Raw genomic sequence first — 24,568 nt, forward strand, 5'->3', positions numbered from 1 at the left:
GGGTGTCATCAGGACAGTCTCCCGATGATACCCTGATATTTTGGTGCTGATATGTCTAAAAATGCGCACCTGCAGGCACCCCCAAAAATTTGCCCAAGATTCTTTTTTCTGCAGTGACTTCTGCATTGCTGTCAATGGGGAATTTCTGGTGGAGGGCTGTGGGGTGCACATTTATCAAGGTACAGTCACAAATGTTCAGGGTATCTTCAGGAGAGTCTTTGGATGACACCATCCAGGTTTGAGGAACTTTGCTTATGGGGGCAGTGGGAGATGGACCCTACCCATAACATTGAACCCCTTGAAGCAACGGTCACCAAACCTGGATGGTGTCATGAAGAGACTCTCCTGAAGACACCCTGAAAGTTTTGTGGGTTTACCATGAGAAATGTGCACTCCACAGCCCTCCCACAGAAATTTCCCATTGGCTGCAATGGAGCCAGCCAGCCACCACAGAGCACAGAATCTAGGGGAAATTGTTTAAGTGACTATGAGGGGTGCAGTTTTAGAGCTACTGTCACCAGAATTTCAGGGTATCATACAAGTACTGTCCCTATGATACTCCACAAGTTTGGTGAAGTTTGGTTGAGGGGTTCAAAGTTATGGACCTTAAAAGTGTAGCCCCCATTTCCTGTTAGCTTCCATTGGAAACAATGGGGGATGGGGCACCCCTTTTGAGGGTCAATAACTTTGCCCCCCCTGAACCAAACTGCACCAAACTTGGGGAGAATCATCAGGACAGTCTCCAGATGATATCCTGAAAGTTTAGTGCTGCTAGCTTTAGAATTGCACCCCCTGCAGGCCAAAACGTGTAAAAACACCAAAAATTCAAAAAAATAATAAAATGGACCCGAATTTTTCGGATTTACCCGAATTTTCGGGCATATCCGAATCGGCTATGATTCGGATTCGGGCATACAAATCATTTTATGCCCCAAAATACCCAAATCCGAATTTTACCGAATTTTTTTAGTATTGACCAACCCTAGTTCCTGTTACTCACAGTAGTTGTTGTCCTTTGCATGGGCCAGAGCCCCTGAATTCACCATACTCTCAAACTTCTTACTGTGTGATGGCTAGATATGGTAGTGTCTTCACATACCAAGAAAGTAGACGAGGAATCTCAGTGAAAGAGCAGTTTATACTATGACTTCAAGCTTCATGCAAATAGGCTGTGTTACTTGTTCGACTTTTTGACCTGTTGAAACATCAATCAGGAATCCTAGATGAGGAATCTTTGAAATCTCTTTATTCAGGGCCAAACTAGATGTGATTAGGCAGCCACATCTAATCATTGAAAGTGATTTGTCAAGTTTGCAGATATATATATATCGCTTCAAAGGAGCACATAGGAGAAGGGAGCTAACATCGCCAATCATTACCTAATTGTATTTTTTTTCTTTAAATAAATTTTCTTCCAGCCCTGCTCTGATACCAGAAGTGAGTCAAGCGAGGGGAAAAATGATTGAAGCCATAGAATGTACCTAGATACTGCAGGACAGGGAGAGGCCATCATTCTTCTCACACATGTGCACTTTTCTTATAAAATATAGATCCCCCCATGCCCTGATTTGCATGTAAATGGAGCAGATGCCTAAAAACAGATGGTTTCTCCGCTGCATTTAGTGTGGCCCTCTGCCAGCCAGAACATCAATGAAGGAATCAAGTTTATACCACTCATCACATCATTCCCCTCTTCACAGGACAGGGAAGGAATCTCCCTCTCAAGGTCAAAACAGACATGTTTCTATGAGACCTGCCAGCCACCTTTCCAATGTTTTAAAAGGATAATTGCAGCTATGTAAAGCACTGAGTCAGTGCAAGGTAAGTATTTAATTTTCCTTTCTGTAGTTCCATTGAACAAAACTTAGATCCCTACATGGGCTATTAAATCTAGAAGGAAAAAGAGAAAGCACTTGTATTTTTCTCACTCAAGTTTAATAACAGTATGGAGGTATTAAAGGAATGGCAAAGGAGAAAAAGGATTAATCCCCCCCCAACACACACACAACATGACCATGCTTCAAATTTGAACCTTTTCCAGCTGCTATATCCCTTTTTAAACTGCTGATAGGACCCTCAGTTTTCCAGTAAACTTTCCTCAGTCCTGCTATTTGTCTGGCTCTACAGTGTTGTGTAATGGAATTATGCAAACAGGTGTGAGAAAGGGTCTGTGTATTGGATAATAATATTCCAAAGGTATGGCATCTAACAGGTTATTTCCATAAAGAAAAATCATACATTCTCCAAACTCAGCCAACAATCTGCAGCTTCCTTATAGTTTTTGATGTCACCTTTGCCTCCCATGCATGTGACAAAAGAAAAGTAAAATTTGCTATGGGAGATGTGAAACTAAGCACTGGCTTAGCAACAGATCCTGGAGGTAAAGGGGCAGGATCCAGAGATATCGAACTTGTGTTCATATGCTGATACCAGGTACAATCTTAAATTGAAAACAAAACTCTGCAAGTTTCTTTTTATGTCTAAGAAAAGTGCTGCCTGTACAGGGAGGTGTATTGAAGTGTATTGATATATAGCTCAATTTTGCTGAAACAGCTTTGGGCTGTAGCATGTTAAATAGCAGTGAAATATTATTTAAATCCAGAAATTCAGCAAAATCAGTGTAGAGCAGAAGTACATATGGTCAGCAGATCTGCAGAAGAAGAAGAACTAGCACTGCTTTGATATATCTGTGTTCATTCCCCTTTGGCATACAAAAAGCCAATGATAGCTGAAGATGGAGTCCTTAGACTATGAGAATGGGAGAAGTCACGACTCATGAAATTTGCCCTTCTATACCACAATAGTTGGTTAGTCAGTTAATTTATAGACTGCCTGTCAACTAAAAGTCCCCAAGGTATTTTGCAACACAATAAAATAAAGGCTAGTGAGATACAATTAAAATTGAGCAGAAATCAATAAAAGCAATGCAAATCAATGTAATACCATAAAAGATCAATACATGTTTATTGAGTCCAATTGATCTTACAAATAGGTATGATGAAGATGACAGCACTAAAGTACAGGAGTCTTTCAGACAATCCAGGCCACAGTCTTCGTGCTGCTGTCCCTAATGCTCAGTTTCCAAAACCCTTTACTTCAGAGGGTGTAGATTCAGTTCAACCTGGACCATTTTCTTCTTGTCCTCTTTTTTTCCCCATTCTGCCTCTACTGAAATGAAATACTGTCTCCCCAGACATGGATCCACCAGTGAATTGCATGGAACTTAAGGCACCTAAATATGGATCATCAAGGAGTTGCTGCTGTTACCTGCAAGGGCTGTGGAATGTTCGTTTTCTGCCAGAGGATATGGATAGCTACACCTGCAGCAAGTGCAAGTTGGTTCCTTTGTTAGAAGAGAAGGTACAGCAGCTTGAAACACAAGTATCTACACTTCAGCACATTAAGAAGAACAAGACTTTCCTGGACAGAATGGAATAGACAGTATTGGATGGAGAACAAACCAGGGACATCTCTGAGGTGGATGACAGCTCTCAAACAGAGGAGGTGGGAAACTGGAGAAATGTAACCGATAGAAGCAGAAGGACCAGGGAGCATTCTGTGAATTTGAAACTATAGAATCATTTTGAGGTTCTCTCCCTTCTTGATGAAGATAAGGAACAGGCATAATAGGAATGGACAGAGAATGCACAAGTGACAGAAGGTTCAACCCATGAAATGTCACCTGTAAAACTCCAGAGGAGATGTGTGGTGGTGGTAAGGGACTCCCTGCTAGGGGGACAGAAGCAGCAGCTTGCAGGCCTGACAAGATGTATTGAGAGGTGTGCTGTCTCCCTGGGGTAAAAATCCATGATGTCACAGAGAGGCTGAGAAGACTTGTCAAGGCCACTGACCGTTATTCCTTCCTTTTAATCCATGTCAAAACAAGTGACTCCACTAGATGTAACTTTCAAGACATCAGAAAGGATTTTGAGGCTCTCGGAAGAAAGCTGAAGGAACTGGATGCACAGGTTGTCATTTCATCTCTACTTCCAGTTGAAGGACATGGGCCCAGGTGGGAAAGAACAATAGTGGAGGTGAATAATTGACTTTGCAGGTGGTGTCACCAGGAATGCTTTGGCTTCTTGGACCATGGTCTGCCGTTTCATGAAGAGAGACTACTGGCAAGGGGTGGGTTACACCACACGGCTATAGGGAAGAGCATTTTTGCTGGGAGATTGACAAACCTCTTTAAGGGCTTTAAACTGAGATTTATGTTGGAAGGAGACAGTGCTCAAGTGGCCAGGATTTCATGAAGTGCTACAGATAGTAGTCTGAAGATTATAGAGAGAACTGAGCGAATAGTTCAAGAAACAATGGTGGGAGGGGAAAAGGCTTTAATAAGGGGGAATGAACAGTGGTGGTATTCAAATATTTTAACAACTGGTTATTTACAAGCAGCATTTTAACAACCGGTTCTGCTGGTGCAAACCTGCTGAATCCCACCACTGGGAATGAACCATGGCTTTAGATGTCTCTACACTAATGCAGAGAGCATGGAAAATAAGATGAAAATCAAAATATCCTGAGGATAAAATAAGATTTTGATTTAAATGTGCTGATTACAATAGAAGAAACAGATGCCATAAGTGTTTTTGTTCCTCTTCTCCATTATAATCCCTAAGCATTTTACAATTTTAGTATGATTAAATCCTGATTTTTGCTGTAATTCTAATTTTTCACTCTTTGTTAAATTTTTAAGTATCCTTGTGGTGTTTAATTCATTAATCTTCAAACCAGCTAGTTTCCCAAATCAGTTTATTTTTTCTAACATTATATTATATTAATTTTTTCTAGTGGTTCATCTAGGAATAACACCAGGTCATCTGGGTATGCTCTAAGTTTATAATTTTCTTGTTTACTTTTATTTCTAATATCTCTGTTTAAAGCTTCTAAAGTCAAAATAAATAATGAAGAAGCAAATGAAGATTGAAAGAGAAACAGGGGGACCAGATCAGACAGCCCACTGGCAGAACATATCAAAACAAAAACATAAATGCCCAACCATATCAGGACGACTAGTATAGGATTCATGTGCATGGTTTACTAACCATAAGGCAGATGAACTTATTCTGTTTCCCGTACACATGAAAGCAGCTCTAGCCCATGAAAAACAATAATATACACTTAGAGATAAACATCATCTATAAAACATCTTAGCTTTATGAAAACCTATATGTTCCTCTTTGAATTAGGTCACCACAGAGAATTTTACAAATCAGCACATCTATTTCATGTTCCTTTTCTTAAAAAAAAATGCTTGGCAGCCTGAAAGCCAGACACTATGACCCATAAGCCATAGAAAACTTAACTCGGGGCTCTTCGGGTGCTCTTCAGTGTGAATGTGAGGAGCCATTCTGTGCCTGCCTTGAAGCTTGAAGATAAAGGGCCTTGTTAAAGCCCTTTAAACTGCATTTATATTGAATTACTAGTGACAGCAAGTATATCAATATGGTCGCCCCCTTCCCAACAAACCCCGCAAAAAAAGAAAGAGGCAAAACACCCTGCTGAAAAAGGAGACTATGCTACATCCCCCTCCCTTCCCTCCAAACTCTCTCTCTCTCTCTGCTGTTGCAGCCAGAGAAGTTGTTTTAAAATACTGTCTTGTTTGAATCAAAGTTGTAAAAATCCTTCCAGATCATCAGGGAGGGCAGAAGCAAAGCAGGGAAGCTGGAGTGGAAACAAAAAGAGACCCTGCTTGGGTTGATGTTTTGCAAAAGCCAAAGAGAGAGGCTTGCTTTTAAAACAGAAGCTTGTCTGAAAGAAAGCTTTTTTAAAAAAATGCCCTCCCAATCATTGGACAAAGCAGAAGAAGAGCAGAGGAGGTGCGGTGAAGCCAGAAAGAGACCCTGCTTGTGTTGTTCCTACTGAGGTATTGATACAAGCATTTAGGGAGGCTGAGGGGGAAGCATGCAAAGCAACATGAGGAAGTGGGGAGTGAGACTAGGTGGACTGACTGTGGGTGAAGGGAAGAGGTCCAGGGCAAAGTTGTGCTCACTGGCAATTCTGCCTCCTCTGGCTGCAAAGCAAAATTAAATTTGTGCTAGAAGTTGCCCTGCTTGCTCCAAGGAAAATAGAAAGTGAAAGCGGGGCTTGAGGAAAGAAATGTTGCGGCCACACCCATTTGCCCCCATTCATGCAGCAGATGCCTTGTGTGTAATCAGCTTATGGCTTGATTTCCCATGCATGCCGACATGATTCTTTTAAATTTCTCTCATTTACATATGCATGCACCTCTGCCTTTGTATGCATACAGTTTTGCTTTGGTAAAGGTAGACATTGATAATTAAACTGGCATATCCAGAGAAGAGCCATCATTCCCAATAAAAATGGATGGTCTCTGTTTGAGAACTTCTCTCCTAAAATGATGCTGTCCTGCTATTCTTTCTCCACACACATCCTGCTTCCATTGCTCCCCTAATGCTAGCAAGTCAACCCCCAGTTTGGAAACCTCTGACCTAATGTATCATTAGTCATTGGAACATCTATAATTTCTATCTTGGCTGTGTCCCTTTTAATCAGGGTTACTAATTAGAGACTTCTATCATGAAAGACAAGGTGCTGCTGAATTTAAACATACAGTATAACAACTAGTTAAACTGGGGGTTTTGTTGCCCCTCTCCCTTCGTAAAGAAACTCTTATCTAATTCTAGGCCTGAAGGGTGCCCCTTGTTGTCTGCTATTCTTTAGGTCTGACAGAAAATCTTGTAAAGCAATCGCTTGTCCCACTAATTGTAATAGCAATAAGTTATCTAAAGTATCAGCTAAATATTTGAAAGGATGCCAACAACATGTTAGCTCCTGTGTGTGTGTATTTTTAATCAACACAGAGTAAGATAAGGAAGTAAAATTTTAGGGAAGCACTGGTTTTGTTTGGAATGTTCTAAAGTAAACAGTGATGTATCATTTGTTATTGGGTCTGTTTTATGGGCAGTTCCTTTCTCTAAATATAAGCACACAAATCACCACTAACCACCATCTCAATCTCTGGTCAGCTACGTACTCAGACCAAGATTGTCAATAACAGATATTTATTCCAAGTAACAGATATCTTTCCCATGTGGGATCACTACATTGAACTGAAATCCTATGTATTTAACACATCTACTGGGTAAATTGTTTCTGGAAGACATTGTTGTCCAGCATCCATCAGCATATTTTCACTGGAATAAAAATATGTATCTGAAAAGTTCTGCTACTAAACTGCTTTTTGTTGTTGTTGTTTGGAATATTCAGCTCAGAAATCCTGTACAACCATTTGCTGTAGTCTCAGAATGCCAATCAAAGCATTTTATTTATTTATTTTTATTTATTTATTTATTTATACTTTGGGCTTTTATACCACCCTATCCCCGAGGGGCTCTGGGGCTCGGCCAAGTAGCCTTATACATGCTTAAGGGGGACTCACATGCTATGGCCCACAGATGTCTAATGATTTAATTTTACAGATTAAATGTCAGTGTCAGGTTCCTTTTGTTATACCTAAGGGTGTCTTTGTGGACAGACAGTCATTCTGTACTTTTTAAAAGTGTGGACCTTCTTGGTGGAAAGTGCTGTGAAGTAACATCAACTTATAGGAAACCCATAGGGTTTTCAAGGCAAGAGATGAACAGAGATAGTTTTCTATTGCCTACCTCTGCATAGTGACTCTGAACTTCCTTTGCAGTCTCTTGCCCAGGTACTAAGCAGGGCTAATCCGTGCAGAGCCCCTACCCATCTGCTATCTAATCCTGCCTCCAAAGCATTGAAAGCCACCATGGTAGCAGTGTGGAATTTCCAATGTATATATAGTACTTACCTGCCCAGACTTTTTTTCTCAGCAATTGAAATAAAGTAAGAAAGATTTTGTTCAAGAAATCTCTGAATTAGGTTATAGTTTTAAAGGGAGACAGAGGAATTAAGGGAGTGCTTCTACATAAATAGGGTCCTGAACGTTAAAATGAATGATTCCTAACTGCCTTTGCCTAACTCTAGTAACAAGAATATATCTCTTGCATTTCTTCATCTTTATCATCCTGTAAAGGAAATACACATCCGCATGCACCAATGAAATGTAGTCAAGATATTCGCTAAGAAGGATACTTTGAATGGTTTAAGATATGCTGCTGAAAAAAGTTTCAGAGAAAAATTTGACAAAGTCAAAGCAACAGAAAAATGCAGCTGCAACAAGACTGGAGTTGGGTGAGAACCCATCCATAAATAGTTTACTGTGACCTTCAGAATCATTAGACATCTGTGGACCATAGCGTGTGAGCCCCCCTTAAGCATGTATAAGGCTACTTGGCCGAGTTACAGAAAAAAGCTACATTGCATTGGCAGTTTAAACAATGTTGACAGTGTTACCTGCTAAAGTATGCAATGGAGTTAGAATATGCCACCTCATAGTTGATATCATTCAACCAGCCCCAAAGCCTGTGGCACAACGCCTGCTGAGTTTTTGTGAAACTGGATTGCAAACCCTGGTCTCCTCCTTAATCTCAGTACTTTTCTAATTCCCCAGTCATGCCTTGTATCAGTTTACTGAGTTATCCACACTCACCTACAAAACATTTACTTCACTTCATTACTCCCTGGCCAAAATATCTTCTGAAGGCCGTCATGACAGATTTATATTCTGACCATCAGACAGGAATGAAGTTCTCTGCTTTTCCTTTACCTATACTACATAAACATGTCCACTGTAACGGGTATAGGACTTCTCAGACTGAGACACAGTACAATCCTAACCACAGTTACATCCTTTTAAATCCAATAGACATTAATGGACTTCGAATGATATAATTCTGTTTAGGATTGCACTGTTAGCGTATAGTATTCTTAGGCTGAGGACTAAGGTGAAATAGACAACAACCCCTAGAGAGCTGGACTGTGTGTGAATAGGAAAACCGCTCCTTCTCTTCCAAAATATGTCAGAGTTGATGTGTTTAATAGCTGTGACAGGCCAGGGCATTTTAAAAACAGACAGATTTAACAGTGACAGTATGATCCAAATTTTATTATCAGGCTGTCTTGCTATCTAGAAAATATTTCATTTACCAGTGTAAGTTGCAGGGTACATATTACTTTGTATTCCAGAGGATACACTGTAGAGATATTTTTGTGTTGAAAGGAAGTGGATTCAATGCACTGATATGCCTACTGCTTGCATAGTGAAAAGATTAGGTAAGGGTCAGTACACTGGGGAAGTTAAGACATGAATGTTTTTATGGTCTGTGGTGCATTTCTTTTATACACAACTCAGTGAAACAGATACTCATTCAAGAAGATTAAATGGACTGGCGCGAGAAAAAAATAAGACATTGTATTAAGCACACAGGTGGGGATATAATCTCATTTGCCAGTAGGCGATTTCAAGAAGGTGGACCTCTGTTTCTTCAGCATGTTCTGTCTTCTTTGATGAATATTGAGGATTGTCAAAAATGTGACTGGCAGCTTTCTCATTAGATGTCTTAAAATGGATTAAAGAAACATAGACCCACCATACTCAGAGATAGCTATTCTTCACAATATGACTGACCAATCATCAATATACAACAACAATGCAAGCCTTTATTGGCATATAGCCAATCATCAATATATTGCCTTGCATGTAGGTTTCCCATGGACATGGGTCTGGCCATTGCTGGACTTCCTTGTTCATCATCCAGCTGACACACCCTGGGAGAATGATAATCAGAACTTTATGGGAAGGTTATGAATCACATGGACATCTATATACTATTTCCCAAGTATGTCCCCAATTATGGATATATAAATCCATGGATTGGGGCCACACTTACACTAAACAGATGCTTCTGCAAACCAATGATGGTGTTAGATAGGAAGAGCTACAAAGCTGGGGGTGAGTGAATTGTCAAGGGTTAGCAACAGATGCAAAGAGTTGCAAGGGTGGGATACATTGATGGAGAAAAGATGGGGCAAAAGTGAGAGGTAAGTTGACAGATAAAAGGAATGAGAGATGGTGAAGATAGGGAGTAGATTGACAGAAAAGGGAGAAGTGGATTAATGGAGAAGGAGTGGGGCACAAGAGATAGAAGTAAGTTAACAGATAAGAGGAGGGGAGAAATGGGAAACAGGGGTAAATTGACAGAGAAAAGGTAGAGTAGATTGACGGAGAAGGGAGGGGCAAAAGGGATGGGAGTAGGTTGGCAGACAAAGGAAAGGGAGAAGATTATTAGAGAAGGGGAAGAGGGAAAGAAACAAAGGGTGGAAGGGTTGTACCCTTTCTGCAAGTTCCTTGCAGGTCCCCACTTGTTATAGTTTATTTGGATACAATTGTTTTGCGGAGTGAGGCATAAATAAATATTAGAGTTCATACTTAGTGTGGCATTTCTTGTGAATTTTAGGTTGCATATTTCTCTTTCTTAAGGACTCCATCTTGGGTTTTTTTCTCTTTAATTGTGAATCAGTTGGCTCAACTGATCTTTAAGAGATATTTGGCATGACATCATAGCCTGAACATCAAAGACTCAACCAATAGGAATCTCTAATTTTTTTTGAGGGGGGGGGCCTTTTCTTATATAGCTGTTCACTATTTTGTTTAGTTCGGTCATTTGTAGTATTTTGACTTGCTTTTGAGCCATCTTTGCTTAATAAATGCCTGGAGAAAAAAATAGATATAAAGTTTAGTGGCTTTATGCTTAGGTGAAAATTTCTCTCTTGATAAGCAAAGGTAATCACTAGGAAGAATCATGATATCCTTGAACTTGGTCTTCAATTGTGTTGACGTGATGTACTTTTATTGTTCTAAACATTATTTTAGTTCCTGGTTTGTTTTATTATTGTTTTATAGTTCTTCTGATGCCGGTTTGAATACAGACAGTAAAATGGTAAGACATGAGAATTTTAAATAAATAAATAACAAATCTCACTATATCCCATCCACATTATAATAAACCTTTGTCTTCATTCTCCAGATAACCATGCTGCTTACTCTTCCTTCAGTTTTTTATTAGCAAGAACTATATCTTGTTCAAAAAAGTCTCAAAATGGATGATGAAATGGTGAGAGACTGCTGAATAAGAAGCTTGATTTGTCTCCAATTGCTACTTTTTCAAAAATATGACTAATGAAGTTCTCCTTCTATGGTGAAATTGTACCACATCCATTGTTTTATTCAACATTTAATCAAGTGATACGTAAGGGGTGACAGCATCTCTGGTCACTAGTCACATCACAGGCAATATCTTGTAGGTACCTAACATTTGCTCAACCAGATTCCTCATCAAAATCACAATAGCACTGAATGAGCTATCAGAAACAAAACATAATATTCTGGATGCTTGCAGTGTGTGATATCTCTGCTGCGCAAGTACATCCTCAAGGGACTATCTGCAGTGAATGAAAAACAAAGCACCCGCATGCACACACGCGCACACACACCACTAGGGTTGGAGATTCGGCCAGTCCAAATCCGAATTTTTACCGAATCTGCACTGATTCGGACGGATTCGGACGAGGAGGGCCAGGCCTGAACTGTCAGAATCCTAACGGAGTCCAGATCCATGGGATTCGGATCCTGCCAGCCGAATTGCGTTTTTTTTATTTTTTTGGGAGTTTTCACGTTTCGGCCTGCAGAGGGCGCATTTTTTAAACATATCAGCACCAAAATTTCAGGGTATCATCAGGAGACTGTCCTTATGATACCCTCCAAGTTTAGTTGAGATTTGAACTAGAGGGGGGGCCAAAGTTATGGACCCCCAAAGTGTCCCTATCTCCCATTCTTTCTGTGGGAACTAAGGAGATGAGGGGCTACCCTTTTGAGGATTGTAACACAACTGAACTAAACTACACCAAACTTGGAGGGTATCATCAGGACAGTTCTACCTGATGGCACTCTGGAAGTTAATGGTACTGATACATCTACAAATGGCACCTGCAGGCACCCCCAGAAATTTGCACAAGATTCTTTGTTCTGCAGTGACTTAAGCTGCATTGCTGTCAATAGGGAAATTCTGATAGAGGGCTGTGGAGTGCACATTTTTCATGGTAAACCCACAAAACTTTCAGGGTATCTTCAGGAGAGTCTCTGGATGACACCGTAAGGTTTGGGGAATTACACTTCCAGGGCAGTGGGAGATGGGACCCTACCCTTTTTTAAGGTCCCATAGGAATTAAACCCCCACAGAGCAAAATTCCCCAAACCTGGATGGTGTCATCCAGAGACTCTCCCTGAAGATACCCTGAAAAGTTTTGTGACCATACCTTCAATGAAATGTGCACCTCACAGCGCCTCTACCCAAAATTCCCCATTGACAGCAATGCAGCTAAGTCACTGCAGAACAAAGAATCTTGGGCAAATTTCTGGGGGGTGCACCTGCAGGGGACGCATTTTGAGATGTATCGGCACCAAATTATCAGGGGTATCATCAGGTGACTGTCAGTGATGTTGCCCACCAAGTTTGAGTGCAGTTTGGTTCAGGCTATGGACCCTCAAAGGGGGGTTGCATACTGTGGCCCTATTGTTTCCAGTGATGGTAGCTGATAGAGGGGATGGGGGGCTACACCTTTGAGAGTCCATACCTTTGGCTCCCCTGAACCAAACTGCACCAAACCCAGAGGGTATCATCAGGACAGTCTCCTGATGATACCCTGAAAGAAGTTGGTGTCCACTAGCTTTAAAATGCTTTGGTTTGCGTGTTTCACGGCTCCACTTTCACTCCAGCAGGCTTCATGTGCAGGAGGCGGTGGGAAACATGAAAACCGGAATTTTTTAAAGCTAGTGGCACTGCAAATTTCAGAGGTATCATCAGGAGACTGTCCTAATGGCACTAAGTTTGTGGTGGGGTTTGGTTCAGGGGGGGCTGAGATTATGGACCCTCAAAGAGGGGGCCTCTATCCCCCATTGTTGTTTTCAATGAGAGCTAAGGAGATGGTGGCTTACCTGCATTTTGAGGAGTCCATTAACGGCCCCCCTAAACCAAACTGCACTAAACTTGGGGGGGGTGTCATCAGGACAGTCTCCTGATGATACCCTGATATTTTGGTGCTGATATGTCTAAAACTGCGCCCCTGAAACACCCCCAAAAATTTGCCCAAGATTCTTTTTTCTGCAGTGACTACTGCATTGATACTGTCAATGGGGAATTTCCTGGTGGAGGGAACTGTGGGGTGCTGCACATTTATTTCAAGGTACAGATCACCAAAATGTTCAGGGGTATCTTCAGGAGAGTCTTTTGATGACACCATCCGGAGTTTGATGTACACTTGCTTGCTTATGGGGGCAGTGGGAGATGGACCTACCCATAACATGATGAACCCCTTGGAAGCTAGCGGTCACCAAACCTGGATGGTTGTCATGAAGAGACTCTCTCCTGAAGGAATTACCCTGAAAGTTTTGTGGGTTTACCATGAGAAATGTGCACTCCACAGCCCTCCCACAGAAATTTCCCATTGGCTGCAATGGAGGCAGCCGAAGCCACTACAGGCACAGAATCTGGGGAAATTGTTTGGAGGTGAAGGAAAACTATGAGGGGTGCAGTTTTAGGAGCTTACTGTCACCAGAGGGAATTTCAGGGTATCAATTTACAAGTTACTGTCCCTATGATACTCCACTGAAGTTTGGGTGAAGTTTGGTTCAGGGTTTCAGAAGTTATGGACCTTGTAAAAGATGTAGCCCCATTTTAGCTGTTAGCTTCCATTGGAAACAATGGGGGATGGGGCACCCACTGAGGGTCAATAGCTTTGCCCCTGAACAAACTACGCAAACAGGAGAGAAATCATCAGGACAGTCTCAGATGATATCCTGAAAGTTTGAATGCTGCTAGCTTTAAAATTGAACCAAGCCGGAGCCAAAACAGTGTAAAAACACCAAAAATTCAAAAAAATAATAAAATGGACCCGAATTTTTCGGATTTGCGAATTTTCGGGCATATCCGAATCGGCTGTGATTCAGTTCGAACGCATACAAATCATTTTATGCCCCAAAATACCCAAATCCGAATTTTACCGAATTTTTTTAGTATTGACCAACCCTAGTTCCTGTTACTCACAGTAGTTGTTGTCCTTTGCATGGGCCAGAGCCCCTGAATTCACCATACTCTCAAACTTCTTACTGTGTGATGGCTAGATATGGTAGTGTCTTCACATACCAAGAAAGTAGACGAGGAATCTCAGTGAAAGAGCAGTTTATGCTAGGACTTCAAAATGAAGAACATAACAGAGCTGGGTTACTTGTTCGACTTTTTGACCTGCTGAAACATCCATCTAGTATTCCTAGCTGAGGAATCAGTGGATTTACAATTTTACAAACAAACAGCAATGTGCTGCACTCTGGTTATTCAGGTGCATCTTATTTATTAAAATTTCATTATTATCCTTATAGTTTTTTACTCTGCCCGTACTCCAAAATGCTTGTTTCTCCTACCCATTTTATCTTCCCAGCACCCTAGTGAGGTAAGTTAAGAGTGAGAGGGAGAATTACTACCCCAAGGTCATCTGTGGGTTTTATGGCAGAATAGAAGTTGAAAGTGTGTCTCATAAGAACATAGAACATAAGAACAAGCCAGCTGGATCAGACCAGAGTCCATCTAGTCCAGCTCTCTGCTACTCGCAGTGGCCCACCAGGTGCCTTTGGGAGTTCACATGTAGGATGTGAAAGCAATGGCCTTCTGCAGCTGTTGCTCCAGGACACCTTGGTCTGTTAAGGCAATGTTGGCAATCTCAGATCAAAGAGGATCAAGATTGGTAGCCATAAATCGGCATTCTCCTCCAAGTAAATCTGTCCAAGCCCCCTTTTTGAAAGCTATCCAGGTTATTAGTGGCCATCACTCACCTCCTGTGGCAGCATATTCCAAACACCAATCACACGCTATGCGTGAAGAAGTGTTTCCTTTTTTATTGAAGTCCTAATTCTTCCCCAGCATTTCTCAATGAATGCCCCCTGGTTCTAGTATTGTGAGGAAAGTAGAGAAAAATTTCTCTCTGTCCAACATTTTCTACCCCATGCATACAATTTTGTAGACTTCCAACTTCATATCCCTCTCAGCCGCCTCTCTCAAACTAAAGAGTCCCAAACGCTGCAGGCCTCCTCCTCATAGGGAAAGTGCTCCAGTCCCTCAATCATCCTTGCTTGCCTCCTTTTCTCTGCACCTTTCTTTCTATCTCCTCACATATCCTTTTCTTTTGAGGATGTGGCGTGACTCAGAACTGGACACGAGTACTTCGGCGCAATGCGGTCGCGATGCCACCTCGCTTTTATAGAGTATAAGGAGCATGAAACAATTCCTTTTGCAGTTTTATTCTCAATTCCTTTTCTAATGATCCCCAGCATAGAGTTTGCCTTTTTCACAGTTGCCATGCATTGAGTTGACATTCCCATGGAACTATCAACTAAGACGCCTAAATCCCTTTCCTGGTCTGTGACTGATAGCACTGACCCCTGTAGCGTGTTTAGGCTCTGTGTAGGCTCTTCAGGCTTCTCTTTAGGCTCTGTGCAAATGTTCATTTGTGACCAATACCGAGATGGCAATCCCATCAGTATCCACATCCAATGTTCAACAGAACATCTTCACTGGGGCAGTTGCATTCATTTGATCTGTATGTTGCATTTTGCAATGTATATGATAACGTGAATTGACTCTATGGGCGATTTTGCACTCACCGTGTGAACTCAAGTTCAACCTATGTTCAACCCAAGTGCTCCCCACATCCGGTGAATCCGACATGGGTTCATCCTGCTCTGCTCCATTCTGCCATTAAATTTTTTCTGGAGCTCACACCTCTCGTAGGGTTGAACTCAATGCCAAGCTAGGGTTTTAGAACTCAACCTGCTGAAGCTGACGTGGAGTGGGGGACTCTTACGTCCGGGCTTCGCATTCACCCATTCAGCCAATCACAGACGAATGTTTTGGGCATGCGCAGAATGGAAGACTCATGCCGGCAAAAAGCGCGCCTTTCCCCCCACTTCCATATAACACTGACGACCATGCGCAGTAACAAAGGGCAATGAAACGGCAACATTTTTCCTTCACAGCACCATTTCGCCCAATCAATCGCACCTCATCCCTCCCTCCTTTTGGGTGGCATGTTATGAACATTTGTCATTTTGGAGGGGAAGTTGCCATTTTGATCTGACTGCTGACAGCTGAGCACAGTTGAGTCACGGCCAGCAGTTGCTCCACCTCAGGATCCACAACAGACAGTTCTGACAAGAGGATCAAAAGATGTGTTTCCCGCGCAAAATGGAAATGAAAGCTACGAGCGTAAGAACCTTGCACCTTCTTACGCACATTGCATTGCGACATCAATGCTACGTAGCTGTAACATTAAAAAAATTGGGGGAAAAGGGACGCATGTTCGCATTCCCGCCCGAATGCAGCAGCCAATCAGGCACGACGAGTGAATGATGCACTGAGGTGATACTGCCCTCTGAACTCGGCTCCGGCAGGACAACCTCGGCTGCTGTGGGAAGTTACGAGGGGATTGACATAGGTCAACTCTTTCAGCCTGATGAGTCGACCCTATGTCAATTCTCAAGTGCAAAATCGCTTTATGTGTAGGCCCTGTGCCAACATTTCACTGAGAGCAAGAACACTTACATATAATGATCCTTGGTTTCTTAATCCAGCAGATTCTAATGAGCTTCAGCATAAAAAAAATAGATCCACAACTCAATGGTAGAGCATCTGGTTTGCATAAACAAAGTACCAGTTTCATTCTGGCATCTCCAGTTAAAAGGATCTGGTAAGAGGGGATTTGAAAGACCTCTACCTGAGACCCTGGAGAAATGCTGCTGATTGGAATAGACATTGACAATTTAGACTTTGATTGACCAGTGGTCTAACTCAGTAGTTTACCATGATGTGCACAGAATAGTTGTTATAAATTGTGCAAAGCAAAGGATTTCTCAAATATATATTTCAGAGGCACCAGCCCTTAAACACTAAGGATTAAGGAGCTGAAGGGCTCCAAAGCGAAATTGTAAGGATGGAAGGTGAGAGGGCTTTCCCTTATTAAGTATTAAGGCTCAGCTTGTCAGTTTGGTATTTGAAAGCAGTGGGGTCAGGTGAGTGGTGCTGGATAAATCACAGCAATTTGAGCTATCACTTCGCTCTCCTATAGCGTCTGAATTTCTTCCATATTATAACAGCTCCTCTTTTCTCATACTGAGCGAAATCCCTCATTCTGAGCTGCTCTTGAAAGACTTCAGACAGCTAATTTTGGACGTTTCCCAGATCTATATTCCCCAAACATTGCTTCGATTGTGCAGTAAGGGAACTCAGAGTCCCTCCCCCAGCCACCAACCCTGTACAAAGGACATCTGCTTTTACTATTTGGTTTAGTGTGGGGTTGAGGTTAAATGAGAAAGGAGTGAGCTGATTGGCCCCAAAGGATTGATTACACTTGATACATTGAATGTCTGATTTTTGTATTCCTTGTTCTTATTTGTTCACAGCCTGTATGTCAAGGTACACTGTGGCTGCAGCTGTTTCCATCTAGAAATAAAGTTAATGTTGTTGGAGAAGCTTGGCAAACCAGGATAATCTACTAATAAAGCCTGTTTTGGTGGCTTAGACTGGATTCTGAGTCAGGCTTTAGCAACTAGAAATCTTTGGAGTGTGGAGTGGGTGTTGGCATACTAAAGTATGGTCATATGGACCAAAGGATATCTTTTTAAAAGTTTGCATTCAGAAGCACCTTTAAAACCAACAGTTTTGCTTATGCTATAAGCTTTCATGTGGATGAACACTTCTTCAGACATCTGAAGAAGTATGCATGCACACAAAAGCTTATACCAAGAATAAAACTTAGTTGGCTTTAAAGGTGCCACTGGACTCAAACTTTTTTCCACTTCAGACCAACAGTGTTACCCACAATATGAATCTACTATAAAGTATATCAAGCATTCATGAGCTCTAGTCACATTGCTTTTCACAGCTGGATCAGATTCCTTTAAAAATGGCCCAAACTTCAGAAATCAAAAGCATTATCACTAATATGAAAATACTCTCCATAATGTGCCATTATCCTATTCATAACTGTCTGTGCAAAATTAGTTGCAATTTTTTTCATGGGATTTGTGACTTGTGTCCACCAATTGTAAGTTACTCATAGAATGCTCAATTGGCTTTAAAAATATTAATGTTTTTGAAAAACTTCTGTGTGATTTGCAATCAAACCGAGAAACAGAACCTTTGGTGACCCAGAGGAAAATAACACACAAGCTACTGTAAAATGAAATTTTGAATACTATGTAGCATTTTGGATCTGTTCTGTAACTCAAATTTACTAGCTTTCAAGGAATCTAAACAATATAGGAAGCTGCAATGTCTGTTGCTTGTCTGGAAAGAAAGGACAGAAAATATGTTTCTATTTCTCAGTTACTGAGCCATTACTCTTGCACAGTTGCTTTAATTTTAAAAAGTACTTAGTAGAGTTTAAATCAGTATATCTGCACTGGCTTCTATTGAGTTATGCTCGCATCTACCTATTCTGGGTCAATAGTAGCACCTGTTACTTTAGAATATTAAAATCGCAATCTTGTCAGTTTTCCTTTGGGCAATATTTTGTGCCATTCCTTTCCATTTTCTCACATTCCCTTTCCTTTATGGGTGTAAATATGCTGACATGTGAGCCATTTTTGCAAAAGATGAGGAGACCAAATTTATGCAGCATTGGATTTTTGTTCCTGATGGAAAATAATAATTACCCAAACAGAAGCCATCCTCTGGAAAGTTAAAATGCTCATCCAGCTTATTCAACAGCATTTAAGAAAAAACATATTGTCAGGATCAATGACATATAAAAAAAGCGAGCAAAAGAGCAAGATAAAGACATCTTCTATGTAGCCCAAGAAATACTGTGCAGTAGGAAGCAACCCAGAGACAGCCCAGAAACAGCTGAGCTGGCAGACAATGACAATCACAAGCAAGACAAAAGCAAGAATAAAATAATTTACCAGTCATTCTTGTTAAAGATAGCACTGGACTAAGACTTCCATATCGATTCTCATCTCTCACTCTGCCTCACACACTCACTCTGCATTAAACATACAATCATACATAGCATAAAGTATGTAATAAATGGTTCAGTGGATCCAAAAAACTATTATTTCAGTTGGCTTTACTTCTCCTGCTGTTCTCTGGTTTGTGTAAAAGTAAAGGCTTGCATTTATGAAAACTGCTAGGGAAAAAAATTCTGTTTTTGTTCTTTTAATGATAGACTAGCAGGCACAGTTTGGGATTCAGTGGAGTGGGGGGAGGGAGGGGGGGAGGGAGGGAGAAAAAAGTTCCCTTTTATGAACTTTTCCAGCCAGCAAGTGGAAGGTGGAATGAGATTTGAGCAACACCACCATCCTCTAATTCAGTAGTGATGCTATGACACAGTTTACACTCAACTAGAAGAGCTGCTGACATTTTGTTTTACAAACAATGCATACCAAATTTTTCCATAATAGTATGAATACTTAGAATTCCTTCTGAGAGCTCATATGGAGTTATTATTGTCCCAAATTCATTCAGTCATCTAAGATTTGAACACAGGTCTTCCCAGTACAAGTAGCAAGACTAGAAACTTGGGAGGAGGGTAGATTTTTAAGACCAGGGCACCTATTCCACTTGGGAAATGCCTCAATCACATATTTTATATAAATCATTTGAGAGGCAATGAGGCAGAGTTGACAGAAAAGGATAGTCAGAGATTGTCATAGACTGAAGGGTTTTTTCCCCACAGGTGTTGGGAGTACTAGATAATTTTGAGGAAAACTTATGCATTTAGTCAGTGATACTGGCTCATTTGCTAAAGGCTTTGCCAAATGTATAATGAAGCTTCTTATATTATGCTCCAGTCTGAACATATATTTTAACCTTTTCTCACATATTGGTAGGCAAATTTCAGCTGGTGAAGAAATGGAATTCAACAACAATGCATTTGTATACTGTGACAGAACTGGGGCTTAATTGTCAGCTTGATGAAAAACTTAACAGCTAACTCCCCCCACACACACACACACACACACATACACACACACCTCACTGTCCCCATTCACTTCTGCTAATACTTCTTCTTTCCTTGATCCTTAGCGAGCTACACATGGCCAATATGGCTTCCTGAACTATAGAAAGTGACTTAAATCATTTTCCTCTCTTCCATTTTATTATCATGAACACTCTGTGAGGCAGTTTAGTCCAAGAATATGTGGCTGGCCCAAAGTTACCTAGCAAGCTTCCATGGCCATGTGGGGATTCAACACTCTGCATAAGTTCCAATGCTCTTAACCATTGCACCACACTGAATGTCTATTAGCCCAGTGGTGGGATTCAGCACTATGCACCACTTCGGCTTGTAATGGTGCTTGTAAACAACCAGTTGTTAAATTATTGGAATCCCACCACCGGAACCAGTTGTTAAAGTATTTGAATCCCACCACTGTATTAGCCCATATGATGGTCCCCACACTACACACCACCATTACAGGACCAAACTCTGCACAATAAAGAAAGGAAGCTGCTGGCAGAATATGCAAGGTGTGTGGATGTTGCCAAGACAAATTGCTATTTGTTTCTGAACATGTGCAAGCAACACAGCTTTGCACAGAGGTACAATGTATCATCAATCAAAGTTATATTGCAATTCCCTCCCAGCTTGTGTAAATAAATGTTTGTTGATTCCGTACTCATCTTTTCTTCCATCAGAAAATCCAAGGTGGAGCAGGTGAGGTTTGGAAGTGGTTACCCTGGAGGCATTGATCAGGCTTGCTGAAGTAAAGTTGCTGTATTTTGAGCTTTTAAATCATCCCCTAGGACCTTGCATTCAGGTAATCCAGTTATCTGGGAGGAATGCTGTCTCAAACTCTGTGGGTAAATAAGATATGTCATTCTCAGATTGGCAGTGCTCTCTCCCCTACTTTACCTAAAACATGCACCGTGAGTCTCAAAAGATGTACTTATATACCTTACATGTGAGTCCTTTTTGCCACCATCTTCAAACTTTTCCTCACAAAATTCCATATTTTCTTTACTATCTTCCATATTTCCCACATCATCGTCTATCAGTGTAGCAAGTGTTTTGCAAATAAAAAAGCTCCCAAGAATACAAATTTCACCATCCCCATATTGTATTAGGGTATTTAAACAGCTCGTGTAAATGGCATGAGATTACTCCAAAACCATGCTGGAATACAGAGAAAGTATTCAGTATGGATTTGATCAATGCAAGTGGTTTGTACTTCACTGCCATAACTCTTAATAACTCTATAACAGGAAGACTTAGGCCCCTTCTGCATGGGCCAATAAACCCAGGATACAGATGGTAAAAAAAACATGGGGGGGGGGGGCACACAGATCCCACTGCTAAAGCAAGGCTGTCCCATGTTAAGTCCCCTAAACAGGGTTTTTTGAGAATCGCACTATCCATGATTCTTTTTTAAAAACCTGACTTAAAACGTAGCTACGCAGTGGAGGAAAGTAAGTTATAAAAAAAGACGTGCCTCTGTGCAAAGGTGTGATAGCAACCTGCATTGTTTCCACAGGCTCCATAGAACGTGAAAACAGGGGAGAGGGTTACTTAGAATAGAATAGAATAGAATAGAATAGAATCTTTATTGGCCAAGTGTGATTGGACACACAAGGAATTTGTCTCCGGTGCATATGCTCTCAGTGTACATAAAAGAAAATACATTTGTCAAGAATCATAAGGTACAGCACTTAATGATTGTCATATAGGTCTAGTAAGCAATCAGGAAACAATCAATAGTAATAAAAACATACTTTATCCCAACTGCAACGTGCTCTAACAGTGCTGCACAGAAGGGGCCTCTGAATCATAGAAACAGAAACATAGAATAGAGTTGGGAGAGGCCACAGGGGCCAATCTCCTGCCATTCAAGAACACATAATCAAAGCACTCCTGAGAAATGGCCATCCAGCCTCTATTTAAAAACCTCAAAAGAAGGAGTTTCCACCACACTTCAAGGCAATGTATTCCATTGTCGAACAGCCCTTACTGTCAGGACTTTCATCCTGATGTTTAAGTGGAATCTCTTTTCCTGCACTTTGAATCCATTACCCTTGTTCTAGTCTCTGGAGCAGCAGAAAACAATATTTAACTGACTTTAACTCAAAGTGGACACATTCAAGGCCCTCTTATTCCATTTCGTTGGCTGTTCATATTGTTTCTAGTCATGATATATGACCATTCCCAGTTTTCTTGCTTTCTTTTTGGTAGAAAATGTCACCAAATTTCTAGTTCAGCTAAGAGCCAAACTACACAGTGAGCCTAAATGGTGTTTGGGGGCATGACTGCCTCCCCATACCTCCCCACCAAGCCCTGCCCCCCCCCCCCCCCGCCAGCCAGCTTCTGCCCTCCCCAGGAAGGTGGGGTGTTGCGGCGGGTAACCCAGACAGACACCACGGATGCCTGCCATCAAGCCCTGCCCCCTGTCTCCCTGCAGGTCAGCTTCTACCCTCCCCAGGGCCTGGGGGGGCAGGAGCCAGCCTGCAGGGAAGCTGGAAGGGAGGTGGGGCTCAGCAATGGGCAGCTCAAGCACACGCCCTGCACTCTCCTCATGTGACAAAATGGCATGCTCCTAGGGACATGGGATACACCATGTCAACATTAGCGGTACGCCACTGAAACTACATGTTACTGTTTACATGAGTTGCCAATGAGGACTGGCAGCCATTCTGCAGGCATAAGTCTCTAGTGGCAACTTCTGTGTAGAACCACAGCAGGAAGCTGTTTTGGATCAAAACCTCAGGATGGTTGGAGAGACTGTTGTCTTCCCCCTTAACACCAGTTGTAGAAACCAGGTCTTCCCCCTTAACACCAGTTGTAGAAACCAAAACACCATGGAGGCCACAGGCAGGTTTTTTTCTTGTAGATGGCTGCAAGCATTCAGCACATGCACCGCCTCCCAATGGGTTAATAATATAATATCCCCCATAGGTCCCCTGGTCTATTTTGGCTATGAAAATGGTACAGTATGAAGGCAGGAATCCCTCCTCTTCCAATCTAAATCATGCCCTTGCTGCCCTGTTACACAGGAGTTGCCACAGAATAACTGCCAGTCCCCCTTGGCAATTCATGTAAAGTATAGGTTGGCCCTAAGCTTGCCTACTGGCCAACCCTTTATAAGGTGAGCAATATACTATTCGTTTAAGGTATGTAAGATTTCTTTTACCTAACCACTTTCATAAAGAAGATACTTTCCTTATTGCCAAGATGCAAAAGTGGTATTTATTTTGAATATAATAATTTATCAGGGCATTTTATGCAGTGTCACTACAGTCTAAATGCACTGAATTCTATGGCCCCTTCCACACATGCAGAATAATGCACTTTCAATCCACTTCCACAACTGTTTGCAAGTGGATGTTGCTATTCCGCACAGTAAAATCCAGCTGCAAAGTGCATTGAAAGTGGATTGAAAGTGCATTATTCTGCATGTGCTGAAGGGGCCAAAGGGTTTAGACAGGAGTAAAGCTGCATAGGATAGCACTGTCAATTTCTTATTTCAACACTCAAGCAAGGTAGAGAATACATTTTGCCATTATTCAATAAAATGTTCTTCCAGAGACTGCAGATGCGTTTTGGTTTTTTTAAAAAAATCAAAATTGATAATACATTCCCAACTTGATGAAATTAACAGGGAAGAAATGTGAATTTTTTGCCTGTGGGATTCTGGAATCAGATCTTGGTGTTTGGCCTGAATATTTTCCCTTCTCTTTCTCCAGTCACTGACAAGTATTATATAAGACACTGCATTGATTGAAGACAAAACAAAAGCTTGTGAATGGAGCAAAGATTGCCGTAAACATTCTGTTTTCTGTGCAAATAATTGTACTGGGGCGGGGGATTGACAAAGTATCTCCTTTGTAACATTTGAAAGACCCCCAAAATGATTTTAGTTGTGCATGTTTTTTTCAAAAGAAACTTAGCTTTACAACTTTAACCAAGGCTGATGGCAAAATGCCTAGATAATATTGCTAGCAGCTTGTTCTTCTGTGTCACCCACCCTTCATCTGGATGTAATATCTCAATATTGCTCCAGAAGATTGAATTTTATTTAGGCTTTAAGCATGATAATAAAAAAAGCAAACCAAATACTTCAATGGCAGGAGCTTTGTCAGTTAAAGGAGTTGGATTTACAGGGAGGCAGCTGCATAGCTGACTTTATCGCGTGCAGCCGATTAATGAATGCTACCACTTGTCAATAGAAAGGAGAGGTCACCAGAAGAATATTTCTTTTATTTTTGCAAGATTTTTGAAGGTGTACAATGTGGCACTTGGTGCTCAAAACAATGATCCACTTGCAAAAGGACCAATAGTGTGCAGTACAATTGACTCTTTTGCCATATTTATTTGACCATGGGTCCTGACCTGGATAGCCCCAGGTTAGCCTGATCTCAGAAGCTAAGCAGGGTTGGTCCTGATTGGTATTTGGATGGGCAACCTGACATGGAGGCAGACATTGGCAAATCACCATGACATGGAGGCAGACATTGGCAAATCACCTCTGAACATCTTATACCTTGAAAATCTCACATGTCTACTGTGACTTGATTGCAACCACACATACACACAAACATTTTGAGCATGAATCAGAGTGGTCATCTGAATAATACCAATCCAA

The 24,568-nt window shown here is 41.4% G+C and overlaps 1 long non-coding RNA gene across 1 annotated transcript in view; it reads right to left on the reverse strand.

The window, feature by feature from the left end:
* Nucleotides 1-20,365: 20,365 nt before the first annotated feature.
* The window catches only part of LOC125426922, a 215,247-nt gene continuing 211,044 nt past the window's right edge, over nucleotides 20,366-24,568 (reverse strand). The window contains exon 5 of the long non-coding RNA XR_007243599.1: nucleotides 20,366-20,789. This is a non-coding gene — a long non-coding RNA (uncharacterized LOC125426922). The remainder of the gene's footprint in view (nucleotides 20,790-24,568) is intronic.

Source organism: Sphaerodactylus townsendi, linkage group LG02 (genome assembly GCF_021028975.2).
Source record: "Sphaerodactylus townsendi isolate TG3544 linkage group LG02, MPM_Stown_v2.3, whole genome shotgun sequence".
Classification (NCBI taxonomy): Eukaryota; Metazoa; Chordata; class Lepidosauria; order Squamata; family Sphaerodactylidae; genus Sphaerodactylus; species Sphaerodactylus townsendi.